At 36.3% G+C, this 13,248-nt stretch overlaps 8 non-coding genes and 1 pseudogene across 8 annotated transcripts; all 9 read left to right on the forward strand.

The window, feature by feature from the left end:
* Positions 1–336: 336 nt before the first annotated feature.
* On the forward strand, positions 337–426 carry LOC114316993 (small nucleolar RNA Z102/R77). The gene has a single exon (XR_003648366.1). It is a non-coding gene; the product is annotated as a small nucleolar RNA Z102/R77 (small nucleolar RNA).
* A 273-nt stretch (positions 427–699) lies between these two features.
* On the forward strand, positions 700–788 carry LOC114316999 (small nucleolar RNA Z102/R77). Its single transcript, XR_003648371.1, has one exon. It is a non-coding gene; the product is annotated as a small nucleolar RNA Z102/R77 (small nucleolar RNA).
* A 150-nt stretch (positions 789–938) lies between these two features.
* Positions 939–1,028, forward strand: LOC114316997 (small nucleolar RNA Z102/R77). The gene has a single exon (XR_003648369.1). It is a non-coding gene; the product is annotated as a small nucleolar RNA Z102/R77 (small nucleolar RNA).
* Positions 1,029–1,295: 267 nt separating this feature from the next.
* On the forward strand, positions 1,296–1,385 carry LOC114317002 (small nucleolar RNA Z102/R77). Its single transcript, XR_003648374.1, has one exon. It is a non-coding gene; the product is annotated as a small nucleolar RNA Z102/R77 (small nucleolar RNA).
* Positions 1,386–1,659: 274 nt separating this feature from the next.
* On the forward strand, positions 1,660–1,749 carry LOC114316998 (small nucleolar RNA Z102/R77). Its single transcript, XR_003648370.2, has one exon. It is a non-coding gene; the product is annotated as a small nucleolar RNA Z102/R77 (small nucleolar RNA).
* A 155-nt stretch (positions 1,750–1,904) lies between these two features.
* LOC114317000 (small nucleolar RNA Z102/R77) lies at positions 1,905–1,994 on the forward strand. Its single transcript, XR_003648372.2, has one exon. It is a non-coding gene; the product is annotated as a small nucleolar RNA Z102/R77 (small nucleolar RNA).
* Positions 1,995–2,268: 274 nt separating this feature from the next.
* On the forward strand, positions 2,269–2,362 carry LOC114317001 (small nucleolar RNA Z102/R77). The gene has a single exon (XR_003648373.1). It is a non-coding gene; the product is annotated as a small nucleolar RNA Z102/R77 (small nucleolar RNA).
* Positions 2,363–2,582: 220 nt separating this feature from the next.
* Positions 2,583–2,674, forward strand: LOC114316996 (small nucleolar RNA Z102/R77). The gene has a single exon (XR_003648367.2). It is a non-coding gene; the product is annotated as a small nucleolar RNA Z102/R77 (small nucleolar RNA).
* Positions 2,675–9,502: 6,828 nt separating this feature from the next.
* On the forward strand, positions 9,503–9,577 carry LOC114316995 (small nucleolar RNA Z102/R77; annotated as a pseudogene).
* Positions 9,578–13,248: the final 3,671 nt, after the last annotated feature.

Raw genomic sequence — 13,248 nt, forward strand, 5'->3', positions numbered from 1 at the left:
GTTTCATTGTAGTAGCGCATATTGAAGGCTTTTCAGGATCATTGTAATCGAGGCCTGTTGAGCTCAAAATTTGTGCAAGATTTTTTTGTTGTCAATGTAAATGGTCCTTTAGTCATTGTTAGCTAGAAGACCTTTCATTGTCGATGGAGATTTGTCATTTTTGCAAGGATCATTTGTTTACTTTTTTTTCTCTGTCTTATATTATTTTTCTCTCACATACCTTTTCAAACTTGGTCATTAATCTTCTGTGATTTGACTATATATAATAAAATGAGAATATAAGCTTTTGAATGTTGAATGAGTTTATATCAATATTTGTAGTTAACGGATTGTTGAGAACGAGATGATGATCATGATTTTGTTTCCCTATTGGTTTGATTGCCGAAATGATGGTATCATACTTGTATTAGCTCTATCTGATCGTTCTCTTTAATATTCCATGATTGTGTTTCATTGTTTCTATTATTCTTAATTTACTAATTTTCTTGCGTATTATGTAGTATTTTAGCTTACATTAGTACAAAATCTTTGTTGACTAACTTTTGATCGCCACTTACATTATTTTTCTCCCACATGGCTTTTCAAACTGTCATTTAGCTTCTATGATTTGAATATAAATAATGACATGACAATATGAACTTTTGAATTTTAAACTAATTTATGTCAATAATTTTGGTCAACGGATTGGAGAGGTTGAGATGATGATCATGATTCATGATTTTGTTTCCCTATTGGGTTGATTGCCAAAATGATGGCATCATAATTGTATTAGCTCTATTTGATCATTCTCTTTTATATCCCACCGTGTTTGTTTATTTACATGTTATTTTTGTTATTCTTAATTACTCTCTTTTTTTTTAATATTATGTAACATGTGAATATGAGATTTTGAATATTGAATGAGTTTATAACAATATTTGTAGTTAACGGATTGTTGAGAACAAGATGATGATCGTGATTGTGTTTCCCTATTGGTTTGATTGCCAAAATGATGGCTTCATACTTCTTGTTGCTCTATCTGAGCGTTCTCTTTAATTTCCAATCTTTGTGTTTGTTTATTTACACATTGTTTTTGTTATTCTTAATTATTATATTTTCTTGAGTAGCATGTAATATTTTTGGCTTTAGCGGAAGCTCAAAATCTTTATTTACTAAATTTTGTTTGTGACTTTACATTATTTTCCTCCCACATGCCTTTTTAAACTCGGTCATTAATCTTCTATGATTTGACTATATATAATAAAATGAGAATGTAAGCTTTTGAATGTTGAATGATTTTATATCAATATTTGTAGTTACGAGGTGATGATCATGATTTTGTTTCCCTATTGGTTTGATCGCCGAAATGATGGCATCATACTGGTATTAGGTTTATCTGATCATTCTCTTTAATATTCAACCATTGTGTTTCATTGTTTTTGTTATTCTTAATTTACTCCCTTCTTTTTTTTTTTGGGCATATTATGTACTATTTTTGGCTTACGTTAGTACTAAATTATTATTGACTAAATTTTAATTGCCACTTATGTTATTTTTCTACCACATGGATTTTCCATCTGTCATTTAGCTTCTATGATAAATAATGACATGAGAATATGAACTTTTGAATTTTGAACTAGTTTATCAATAATTTTTGTTAACGGATTGGAGAGATTAAGACGATGATCATGATTCATGATTTTCTTTCCCCATTGGGTTGATTGCCGAAATGATGGCATAATAATTGTATTAAGTTCTATTTGATCATTCTCTTTTATATCCCACCGTGTTTGTTTATTTACACATTATTTTTGTTATTCTTAATTACTCTTTTTTATTTTATTTTAATATTATGTAATATGTGAATATGAGATTTTGAATATTGAATGAGTTTATAACAGTGTTTGTAGTCAACGGATTGTTGAGGACGAGATGATGATCACGATTTTGTTTCCCTATTGGCTTGATTGCCGAAATGATGGCTTCATACTTGTACTAGCTCTATCTAATTGTTCTCCTTAATATCTAACCATTGTGTTTGTTTTTTACACATTGTTTTTGTTATTCTCAATTACTATATTTTCTTGAGTATTCTGTAATATTTTTGGCTTTAGCATTAGCTCAAAATCTTTATTGACTAAATTTTATTCGCTTTGTTTTTCTCCTACATGCCTTTTTAAACTTTGTCACTAAGCTTCTATGATTTGACTATATATACTAACATGAGAATATGAGCTTTTGAAATTTGGATTGAGTTTATATGAATATTTGTAGTTAATGGATTGTTGAGAATGAGATGATGATCATGATTTGGTTTCCCTATTGGTTTGATAGCCGAAATGATGGTATCATTCATGCTTGTGTTAGCTCTATCTGATCATTCTATTTAATATCCCACCATGGTGTTTGTTTATTTATGCATTGTTTTTGTTATTCTTAGTTACAATATTTTCTTGAGTATTATGTAATATTTTTTGATTTTAGCGTTAGCTCAAAATCTTTATTGACTAAATTTTATTTGCAACTTAACATTATTTTTCTCCCACATGCTTTTTCAAACTTTGTTTGAACTTTTATGATTTGACTATATATATAATAAAAGAATATGAGATTTTGTAGTCAATTGATTGCTTCCCTATTGGTTTGATAGTCGAAATGATGGCATCATACTTGTATTAGCTCGATCTGATCATTCTCTTTAATACGACACCATGGTGTTTGTTTATTAACACATTGTTTTTGTTATTCCTAATTACTTTATTTTCTTGAGTATTATGTAATATTTTTTTCTTTAACGTTATGTCACAAGCTGCTAAATTTCTTACGACAAAAACCTCTTACATGGGAGCTTGGGAACACAGAGGTTAATGGAAGAATCTAGAACTTCTTAGCTCATTTCAACATTTGAAGAGAACATGGAGGATTATAGAACATTCTTAAATATTCTAGACACTTGTCTTGTAAATATCTTGTTTAGATATTTCTAAAGCATTTCAGAACATTCTTGTAACTTGTAAAGAAAGCTTCCATGAGAAGTTTCTACATGATAATTTCTTGTGAAATCTAGAATGCTCTTAAGAAGCTTATAAATAGGAGAGGAGCTTATTTGTTTCAATCCATCCAAGAGTTGTAAAATTTTCTTATAGTGAATATAAAGCGTTCTCTCGAACTCTCTTGTGTTCTTCTTATTTGTCTTTCTTCTAAGTTAGTGAGTTAGGCTAATTTAACATCATCAAGTGAAGTTTGAGATTGTGTAAGTACCGCACGGATAGGTTGGAAACAACCAAGGCCGTGACACGTGGTATCAGAGCAGGTTTGAGACAAGAGAAGAATAGGCAATATGTTTTTCGGTGCTGAAGAAACAATGGTGACTGAGCAAACTCGTGGAAGGGACAATACTAGAGCAAGGAAGGATAAGTCACGTGATGTACGTGATGTTGTGGCAACCATGGAGACTTAGCTAGCTAAGGTAAAGCTTGTCGTGGATGATTTGGGGAACGCCTTGATGTGTTGGAACAAATCTTGGAGCAGGAGGTAGAAGGTCTCAAGGGGGAGATCAAAGAACTCCATGATGACATGCTTTCCACCATTAACTCCGTGGTGCATGATGGCCAAGTTACCAATGATTCCTTCCAAGTTAAAGTGTTGGAGATGTTCGCAAGCTTTGAAGCTCGCTTGAAGGAGATGTACCAAGATGTGGCAATGTGCATGAAGGCCATAGTTGAGGGAGCTGTGACCATGCCGGGGACGTCTAAGGTGGAGATGCCAAAGCCAAAGCCAAAGCCTTTTGCCAGAAAGAGAGATGCCAAAGAAGTGGACAACTACTTATGACACATGGAAAGATATTTCGAGGCGATGGCAGTAATAGAGGAAGATGCCAAGGTACGCACTGCAGCGCTTTACCTTGTCGATACAGCAACACTATGGTGGCGTTGCAGGCATGCTGACATTGAAAAAGGTACGTGCACCATAGACATCTGGGATGACTTTAAGAAATAACTTAAGAAGCAATTCTATTATGAGGATATGGCCTACCAAGCTAAAAAGAGTTTGAAAAAACTTAAACACACATCATCTATTCGGGACTATGTAAATGAATTCTCTACTCTTATGTTAGAAGTCTTGAGTATGACTATTGAAGAATTACTCTTTAACTTCTTGGACAACCTACAACCATGGGCGGAGCAAGAATTGCGCCGGCGTGGGGTGCAAGATCTTGCCTTAGCCATGGCAATAGTCGAGTCCCTAATAGATAAGAAAGGAGACAATAAGGCCAGGCCATCCAAGGATAATCATAATAAAGGTGGGGGGGACAAGGATAAGGAATTCCAACGTAAAGAGGGGCACAACAAACCCTTTACTAGCAAAGAGGGAAAAAACAAAGTTAAGTATCAATCCAAAGATAAGGGCAAATTCAAGCCCAGGACCAACTGCGTCTTATGTGATGGACCACATTAGGCAAGGGAGTGTCCTAGAAGACAAGCCTTCAATGCCATGAATGAAGAGCTGGAGAAAGAGGAAGCTCTCCACATGGGATCCCTGCATTTACTCAACGCCATCAAATCGAAGCATGCCACATCTATCCAAAATGACAAAGGCTTGATGTACGTGGAGGTAAGCCTCAACGGGAAGCCTACTCATGCAATGGTGGACGTGGGAGCTACCCACAACTTTGTCTCTGTGGAAGAGGCAAGAAGGTTGGAATTAAAGACTAGCAAAGAGTCTGGATGGCTCAAGGCTGTCAACTCAGAGGCAAAACCCTTGCATGGAGTAGCGTGTGGGATAGACATCAACCTTGGTAGATGGAAGGGCAAGATCGACCTCACAGTGGCACCTATGGATGACTTCTAAGTTGTCATAGACATGGACTTCTTGGGCAAAGTCAAGGCAATATCAATACCACTCATATGCTCCATGGCAATCTTGGAAGAGAACATATCTTATGTGGTACAATCGGTGCCACAAAAAGGGTCCAAAAACCGCTTCTCTTAGTTATGCAAGTAAAGAAAGGCTTCAAGAAAGGAGAGGTGACTTACCTTGCAACTAGGGGTGGACGCGGGTCGGTTGCGGCCATGAAACCTCTAATCCGCCATCTGTCCGCCAGATTGGCGGATTGAAGAAAATCAATCCGCATCCGTTCGCCAATCCGGCGGATGTTGATTGAGCGGATTGGCGGTTTGGCGGATGGATGTGAATCGGTTTGGCGGTTGAAAATTTTATAAATTTTCAACATAATTCAACTTGTGCATTTCCTTAAAAAAAAAAAGAAAAAAAAAAGTATTACAGTCAATGACTTAAAAAAGTATTACAATCACTGTATGCCTTATCCAAAGAAAGAAAGTTTGAAACTTTAGAATATCACGATCACTACATGCTTCATCACATATTACAATCACAGTATGATTCATCCCTATAAAGTATTACAATCTGTAATTCTTAAAATATAATAACAATTCAAACCACCAAAACCATAAACAGAGCAGTTGTAGAGATTGAATGTCTCTATATTGTTACATCTACATATGTTTTTGAAAACAAAAACCAACCAGCATATATCATATTTTCTATTTATTATTTTTAGAGTTAGATTTAAAAACTAAAAAATATAGATGAATAATACGTTTATTTTTTTCAATTCAAAAATATAATCAAGTTGAAAACTTTTTTTCAACAGAATATTTAAACTCTTTTTCAATTGAAAACACAAACATAATATTTAAACAAATTGAAAATACAAAGTCTTATAAATTACTACAGGTGCTCGCGATTTGGCGGTTTGGCGGTTCGGTTGCGGCCAAAAAATCTCAAATCCGCCATCCGTCCGCCAAATTGGCGGATTGGAGAAAATCAATCCGCAACCGTCCGCTCATTATCACGCATCCGTCCAAAATACGGCGGATCGGTTCGGTTCGGTCGGTTTTGGCGGATCGGTATATCCGCTGCTCACCCCTACTTGCAACCATGGCTGAAGAAAAAGAGGATGTGCCTAAGGGGTTAATACCCAAGGAGATTGAGAAGGTACTCCATGAGTACAAAGAGGTGATGCTGCCCGAGCTACCAAAGAAGCTACCAAAGAAACTACCACCTAGGAGGGAGATAGATCACAAGATCGAGTTGGAGCCAGGCACAACACCACCTGCCAAAGCGCCTTACAGGATGGCACCACCTAAGTTGGAGGAATTAAGGAGGTAACTGAAAGACTTGTTGGATGCTGGCTATTCAACCGTCCAAAGTTCCTTATGGTGCTCTGGTGCTATTCCAAAAGAAAAAGGACGGTTCTCTTTGCCTATGCATTGACTATCGGGCACTTAACAAGGTAACCATCAAGAACAAGTATCCTATCCCTTTGATTGTTGATTTGTTTGATCAGCTTGGTAGAGCTCAATATTTCTCTAAGCTAGACTTAAGATCTGGCTACTACCGAGTAAGGATAGCAGTTGGGGATGAGTCAAAGACTACTTGCACTACTCGATATGACTCATTTGAGTTCTTAGTGATGCCATTTGGCCTCACTAATGCCCTAGTCACATTTTGCACTCTCATGAATAAGATCTTTCATCATTACTTGGATCGATTCGTAGTGGTCTACTTGAACGACATCATGGGCTATAGCAACACTTTGGAAGACCATGTAGATCATCTACGAATGGTGTTTAAAGTGCTAAAAGATAATGAGCTCTATGTGAAGAAGGAGAAATGCTCCTTTGCAACGAATGAGGTATCATTCTTGGGGCACAAGATCAAGGACGGGATGCTTATGATGGAGGAGGACAAGGTGAGGACCATACAAGAATGAGAGGCTTCTACCAAAGTGACAGATCTAAGGTCATTCCTTGGCCTTGTCAATTATTATTGGCGGTTCATAAAAGGATATTCAGCAAGGGCAGCACCACTACGGACCTCCTAAAGAAGAACAAGGCATGAGAATGGTCAAAGAAATGCCAAAATGCCTTTGAAGACTTGAAGAAGACAGTGACAGAGGAGCCAGTATTGGGGCTACCGACCACACTAAGCCTTATGAGGTATACACAGATGCTTTTGACTTTGCCATTAGAGGTGTGCTCATGCAGGATAGGCATCCTATTGCCTATGAAAGTTGCAAGCTTAATGACACCGAGCGGAGGTACATGGTGCAAGAGAAGGAAATGACGGGAGACATTACCTGTTGGGCTCTAAGTTTGTAGTCAAGACAGATAATGTTGTCACTAGTTACTTCCAGTCCAAGAAGAAGTTAAGCCCAAAACAAGCTAGATGGTAAGACTTCTTGGCAGAATTCGACTACATCTTGGAGTACAAGTCGGGGAAGGCAAACCTTGTAGCGGACGCGTTAAGTCGCAAGGCAGAATTATCTGCTATGAGTAGCAGGCCTCAAGGTGAATTAATTGAAGTCTTCAAAGAGGGGTTGCAGTATGATCCTCTTGCCAAGAACCTGAGTGGGTTGGCAAAAGATGGAAAGACTAAATGTTTTGGATAGAGGATGGCCTACTTTACACTAAGGGGAAATGCCTCTGTGTTCCAAAGTGGGGAAACTTGCGGAGGAACTTAATCAGGGAATGTCATGACACTAAGTGAGCTGGCCACTCGGGACAAAAGCATACAAGAGTATTGCTAGAATCAGCTTATTATTGGCCGAGGATGTGGGATGATGTGGAGGCATACGTGAAGACTTGTCTTGTGTGTCAACAAGACAAGGTAGAGCAGCAAGCACTTGGAGGTTTGCTAGAGCCATTGCTTATAGCTAAGAGCCTTGAGAGAGTGTCACCATGGACTTCATCTCAGCCTTGCCTAAGTCGGAAGGGTGCAGCTCTATTATGGTGGTGGTTGACAGGTTTTCTTAGTATGTTACATTCATAGCAGCCCAAATAGATTGCACAACAGAGAAGGCGGCTCGGTTATTCACAAAACATGTGGTAAAGTATTGGGGTGTGCCTAGGTCCATCAATAGTGACCGGGATCCTCGCTTTATAGGACGATTTTGAATCGAGCTATTCAAAATGCTGGGGTCAGACTTACATTTCTTTACAACCTTTCACCCGCAAACTGACAACCAAATTGAACGGGTGAATGCTTTGCTAGAGCTCTACTTAAGGCACTTTGTCAGTGTCAATTAGCGAGATTGGGCTAAATTACTGGATGCAACCTAATTCTCTTACAACCTGTAGCGAAATGAATCCATCAATCACAGCCCATTTGAGCTAGTTATTGGGCAGCAACCGCTAACACCACACACGGTGATGTCTGGCTATACGGGAAAGAGTCCTGCAGCATTCAAGTTTGCTAAAGGTGGGTAAGAACAAGCTGATGTGGCACGAGCCTACTAAGACAAGGCGGCTAAGAAAATGAAATGGGTTGACAAGAAGAGACGAGCGGTGGAATTCCAAGTGGGGGACTTGGTGCTTGTCAAACTATTGCCTCAACAGTTCTAGTCCCTAAGAAAAGTGCATAAAGGATTGGTGCGAAAATATGAAGGACCTTTTTCCATCACAAAGAGGGTTGAAAAAGTTTCCTATCAGGTGCAATTACCTCTAAGGCTTAAGATTCATTCAGTCTTCTATGTAAGTAATTTGAAGCCTTATTATGTTAATTTGGAAGACCCAAGACGAGGAGTGTCATTGCGAGCACCAACGACAGTAACAACCTCTTATGACAAAGAGGTAGAATACATTGTGGCCGATCGAGTCATCCGAAGGTGTGGAGTTCCTTCTAGCACGAAATACTTGGTAAAGTGGAAGGGGCTACCACAAAGTGAGGCTAGCTGGGAGCCAGCAGAAGCTTTATGGCAGTTTCAGGAGCAAATACAAAAGTTCCGTAGGGAGGATGCGACGAGGTCGTCACCAGCATAGGTGTGGGAGAATGTCACAAGCTGCTAAATTTCCTATGGCAAAAACCTCCTACATGGGAGCTTGGGAGCACAGAGGTTAATGGAAGAATCTAGAACTTCCTAGCTCATTCCAACACTTGAAGAGAACATGGAGGATTCTAGAACATTTTTGAATATTCAAGACACTTGACTTGTAAATATCTTCTATAGATATTTCTAAAGCATTTTAGAACATTCTTGTAACTTGTAAAGAAAGCTTTCATGGGAAGCTTCTACACGACAATTTCTTGAGAAATCTAGAATGCTCCTAGGGAGCTTATAAATAGGAGAGAAGCTTATTTGCTCCAATCCATCCAAGAGTTGTAAAACTTTCTTATAGTGAATATAAAGCATTCTCTCAAACTCTTTTGTGTTCCTCTTACTCGTCTTTCTGCTAAGTTAGTCAGTTAGGCTGACTTAGCATCATCAAGTGAAGCTTGAGATTGTCTAAGTGCCGCACAGATAGCTTGGAAACAACCAAGGCCGTGGCATTTAGCTCAAAATCTTTATTGAATAAATTTTATTCGTGACTTAACATTATTTTTCTCCCACATGCCTTTTCAAACTTTGTTTAAACTTTTATGGTTTGACTATATATATATATATATAATAAAAGAATATGAGATTTTGAATTTTGAATGAGTTTATATTAGTAGTTGTAGTCAATGGATTGTTTCCCTATTGGTTTGATAGCCGAAATGATGGCAACATATTTGTATTAGCTCTATTTGATCATTCTTTTTAATACGACACTGTGGTGTTAGTTTATTTACACATTTTTGTTATTCTTAATTTCTATATTTTCTTGAATATTATGTAATATTTTTGGTTTTAGTTTTAGTACAAAATCTTTATTGACGCATTTTTGTTATTTTAATATTTTATTGACTAGATTTTAATTCTTATTGTTCTTGGAAAAACCAAATATTATTTTGTGCATTTTAACATGTGCACTAAGCTTGTGGTTTTCTTTTTGAGAGTTATTTTAAAGGATGAGATGCATTAATGTTTTTTAGTGATTTTATCGGCTCAATTATTTTTTTTTCTTTTTTATTGAAATTTTATAGATATGTTTTTTTGGCAGTTAACAGTGTTAGTGGTTTAGTAAATCATGTTTCAACCAGTTGTTTCATTATGTGTTGATTATTTGTTTCTGTTACATTTAGACACTAATGTTTTTTGGTTTTTGCGTGGAACCTAGTTGGTTTGCTAAGCTCTATTTTTGTTTTTGTTTTTGTTTTTTAATTTTTTTTTGGGCGATTTTATGTTTATTTGATGTTAATTTTCTTTTATATTTAGTACTCTGCTTGAATTTTGGATTGAGTGGTTTAGCCTAAACGCAACACAAATATCTGTGTAATTGCACTCATTGTTGTCTGTAAATAATTTCAAGAAATTCTTGTGCTAAATGTGATTGATTGTCATGTTGCTTCTTGATATTTCTTTTAAGATGTTCTTATGAGTTTGACATTTTTAGTAGTTGGAGGATTGTGTGGAGATGGTCTAAGATTGGATTGATTGATAGTCATGACGGCAAATCTTTATGTACTAGCTTGGTTGGCGTTATTATGGATTTTCTTCAATTGGAAGTAAGCAAGGTTTGAGCCCTGCTTGTTTTAGACAATGAGTGTTTTGTTTTCCAGACCAATTACGGTTTACTGAGTCTAGTCGTTTCATTGTAGTTGTAATTTGTTGTATTAGCTTTATTTGATCGTTCTTTTTATATCCCATTATCAATGTTTTTTTTTTTTTATTTTCACGTTATTTTTGTTATTCTTAGTTGTTACTCTTGTTTTGGAATGTTATGTAATATTTTTGGCTTTAGTTCTAGCTATATACCTGGAAACACCAAATGTATATATTGTGTGTTTAAACATTTGTGCGAAGTTCAAGATTACATTTGTTTCTCTATTTTTTTTTTGATTGACAAAAAAAAAAAAAAAAAGAAGAATTTTATTGATGACGATGAAAAGTGCAAGTTGTATACACAAATATATCAAAAACATCAATAAAGAGAAGATGGTGCACAAAGCATCACAATGAGTTAGATCATCCTAACTATGTTGGCACCAAAAGACCCATTTTAGCATATGCTAAGCACTCCCAAAAGGAAGCAACAATCAAGAAAGACAACAAAGAAAAGATCAGCAGATCACACTGGTAGAACACACTAGCTCAGCCACCATTCTTGATGCAAAATAGGACCAATATTGATGGAATAGGGTAGCACAGATGCAATACTGATGCAAAAGATTAGCAATAGCTCAATCTGTTTTGTAAACCAGATCATTCATAGAAACAGATAACAGATCATACACACCATTCCTGATGCAAAACAGATAAACACTTAACCATATAAACACTCAAAATAGATACACACTCAACCACCATTCCTGAGACAAAACTTGACCTGTTGCAGATTGTAAACCAGATCATTCACAGAAACCTCCATAGGTAATGGCGAGGTCTTGACCCACAAAGATACTCTAACTTTCACAATTTCACATAAAGTTTCGAAGTCTGGTTGAGATCTATTGAAAACACACTCATTTCTATGCCTCCATGTAGACCAAAGAGTTGTTAAAGGGAGGACAATACAGATTTTCTTCTCCAATTTTTTCATTCTGCAACCATGCCACCACTGCAATAGCCCATCCACAGAACCTGGCAAGACCCACTGAAAACCCCATCATCTTACAATGTTACCACAACCTCCAAACAAAAGGGTAGAAAAAAAGAATATGCTTCACAGTTTTAACTTCATTATGACAGAAAACACAGTCAAGATTAACACTCCCATCAAGTATTCCAATTTTATGGAGGAAACAAGAAGTCTTAGCCTTGCCAAGCCATGCCAACCACCCAAAAAATTGCACTTTTGGGAGGAGAAAAATTATTCCATATAGAGCCTGCCATTTTCAGAACAGGACGAAAGTGATTCACTCCATTTATAAATTGATGCTACACTAAACAGTCTAGATGAATCTGCAGGCCATTTCAATTCATCTGGTTTATCAATACAAAGAGCTGGTGTACTAAGCAAACAAACTAATCTATAGACTTCCTCCTCCTCCCAAGCCAATAGATTTCTTCTGAACTCCAGGTTCCAATCATCAACTGTTGCCCCTTCTCTTAAAAAACACCCTTACCACCCCATGATTGTCATTAGATAGAGAGAAAAGTCTAGGGAATTCCTCATTAAAACAGACATTACCAGTCCACTTGTCCAACTAAAAGCATGTCACGACCCAACCCAAGGGGCTTAGGGTTGGAATCGCAACTTACTAACTTTTTCTATTTGTAGCAAATTAAACTGTGCAAGCAGAAATAAAAATAATTAAATAAGAAATTACTCTATTTTACTATTTTAATAAGAGAAAATATATTTATGGGGCTATTATTAATTTATTGTTTAGTGACCGGCCTCGAGTAGAACAAAAGGGAGTAAAAATATAAAAAAAAAAAAAAAGACACAATAGTGGTTCAATATCAATCCTCGTGCGGGTTCCATTATGTAAGGTTATGGGTTTTCCCTACATCTCGTCACCTGAAAGTGTAACAACTATAAGCACACAGTAGAGTGAGAAATATTATGCCAAGAGTATAGGGAGTACAAAATAACCATGGATAGTTAGTTAGGCCAAAATATTTATATAACTCAATTTGGGAAATAAATCATTTAAGTGGCAGAAACTGAATTACATAAATTATATAAATAAATAACTATAACCACGGTACAAAACAGAACATAATAGAACGGATGTCACAGAAGTGACAATCAGAGCAGAGGTCAATAGATCCATGACAAACAGAGGACTATAAAGTTGCCAAACAGAGACCAATGATAATTTAAGTCCCCCAAGACGTAGGACTCCCGTGGTGGTACTTACAAAACATAATTATTTATAAGGTCATAGTCAAATATTCTTTAAAATTTAAACAAATATATCCATGGGTTTCATTTTAACAAATAGAGTTCAGAAATTAATCCACGTAAATGAAATATTTATGAAACATAACTTGTATTAATATAACTAATAAAATACAATTTGTATAAAATAAATTATGGTAAGTTAAAACATATGTAAAATTTATTATGGTAACTCAAGGTATAATATAACTTACCTTAAGATTGAGTTATACTATTTCCTTCATATTTTTGTTAACTTCTCACGGCTGCTCCTTCGTTTCCTCTCTTTTTTTTTTTCCTTTTTTCTTTTCCCTCCGTCCTAATCGTTTCATAGCCCCACCCCATCTTTATATATACACATAACCTGGTGATCATAAATGATCTTATTTGGATAACTCATCTTCTCTTAGGCCTTGAGAGCCCAAATGACTGATATTCATTTGTCCAGCAGTACACGTTCATTATTATTTAGATTAGGAAATCAAATATAATCCGATAT

Source organism: Camellia sinensis, chromosome 2, assembly GCF_055761805.1.
Source record: "Camellia sinensis isolate YWXY chromosome 2, ASM5576180v1, whole genome shotgun sequence".
In the NCBI taxonomy this organism is placed as follows: domain Eukaryota; kingdom Viridiplantae; phylum Streptophyta; class Magnoliopsida; order Ericales; family Theaceae; genus Camellia; species Camellia sinensis.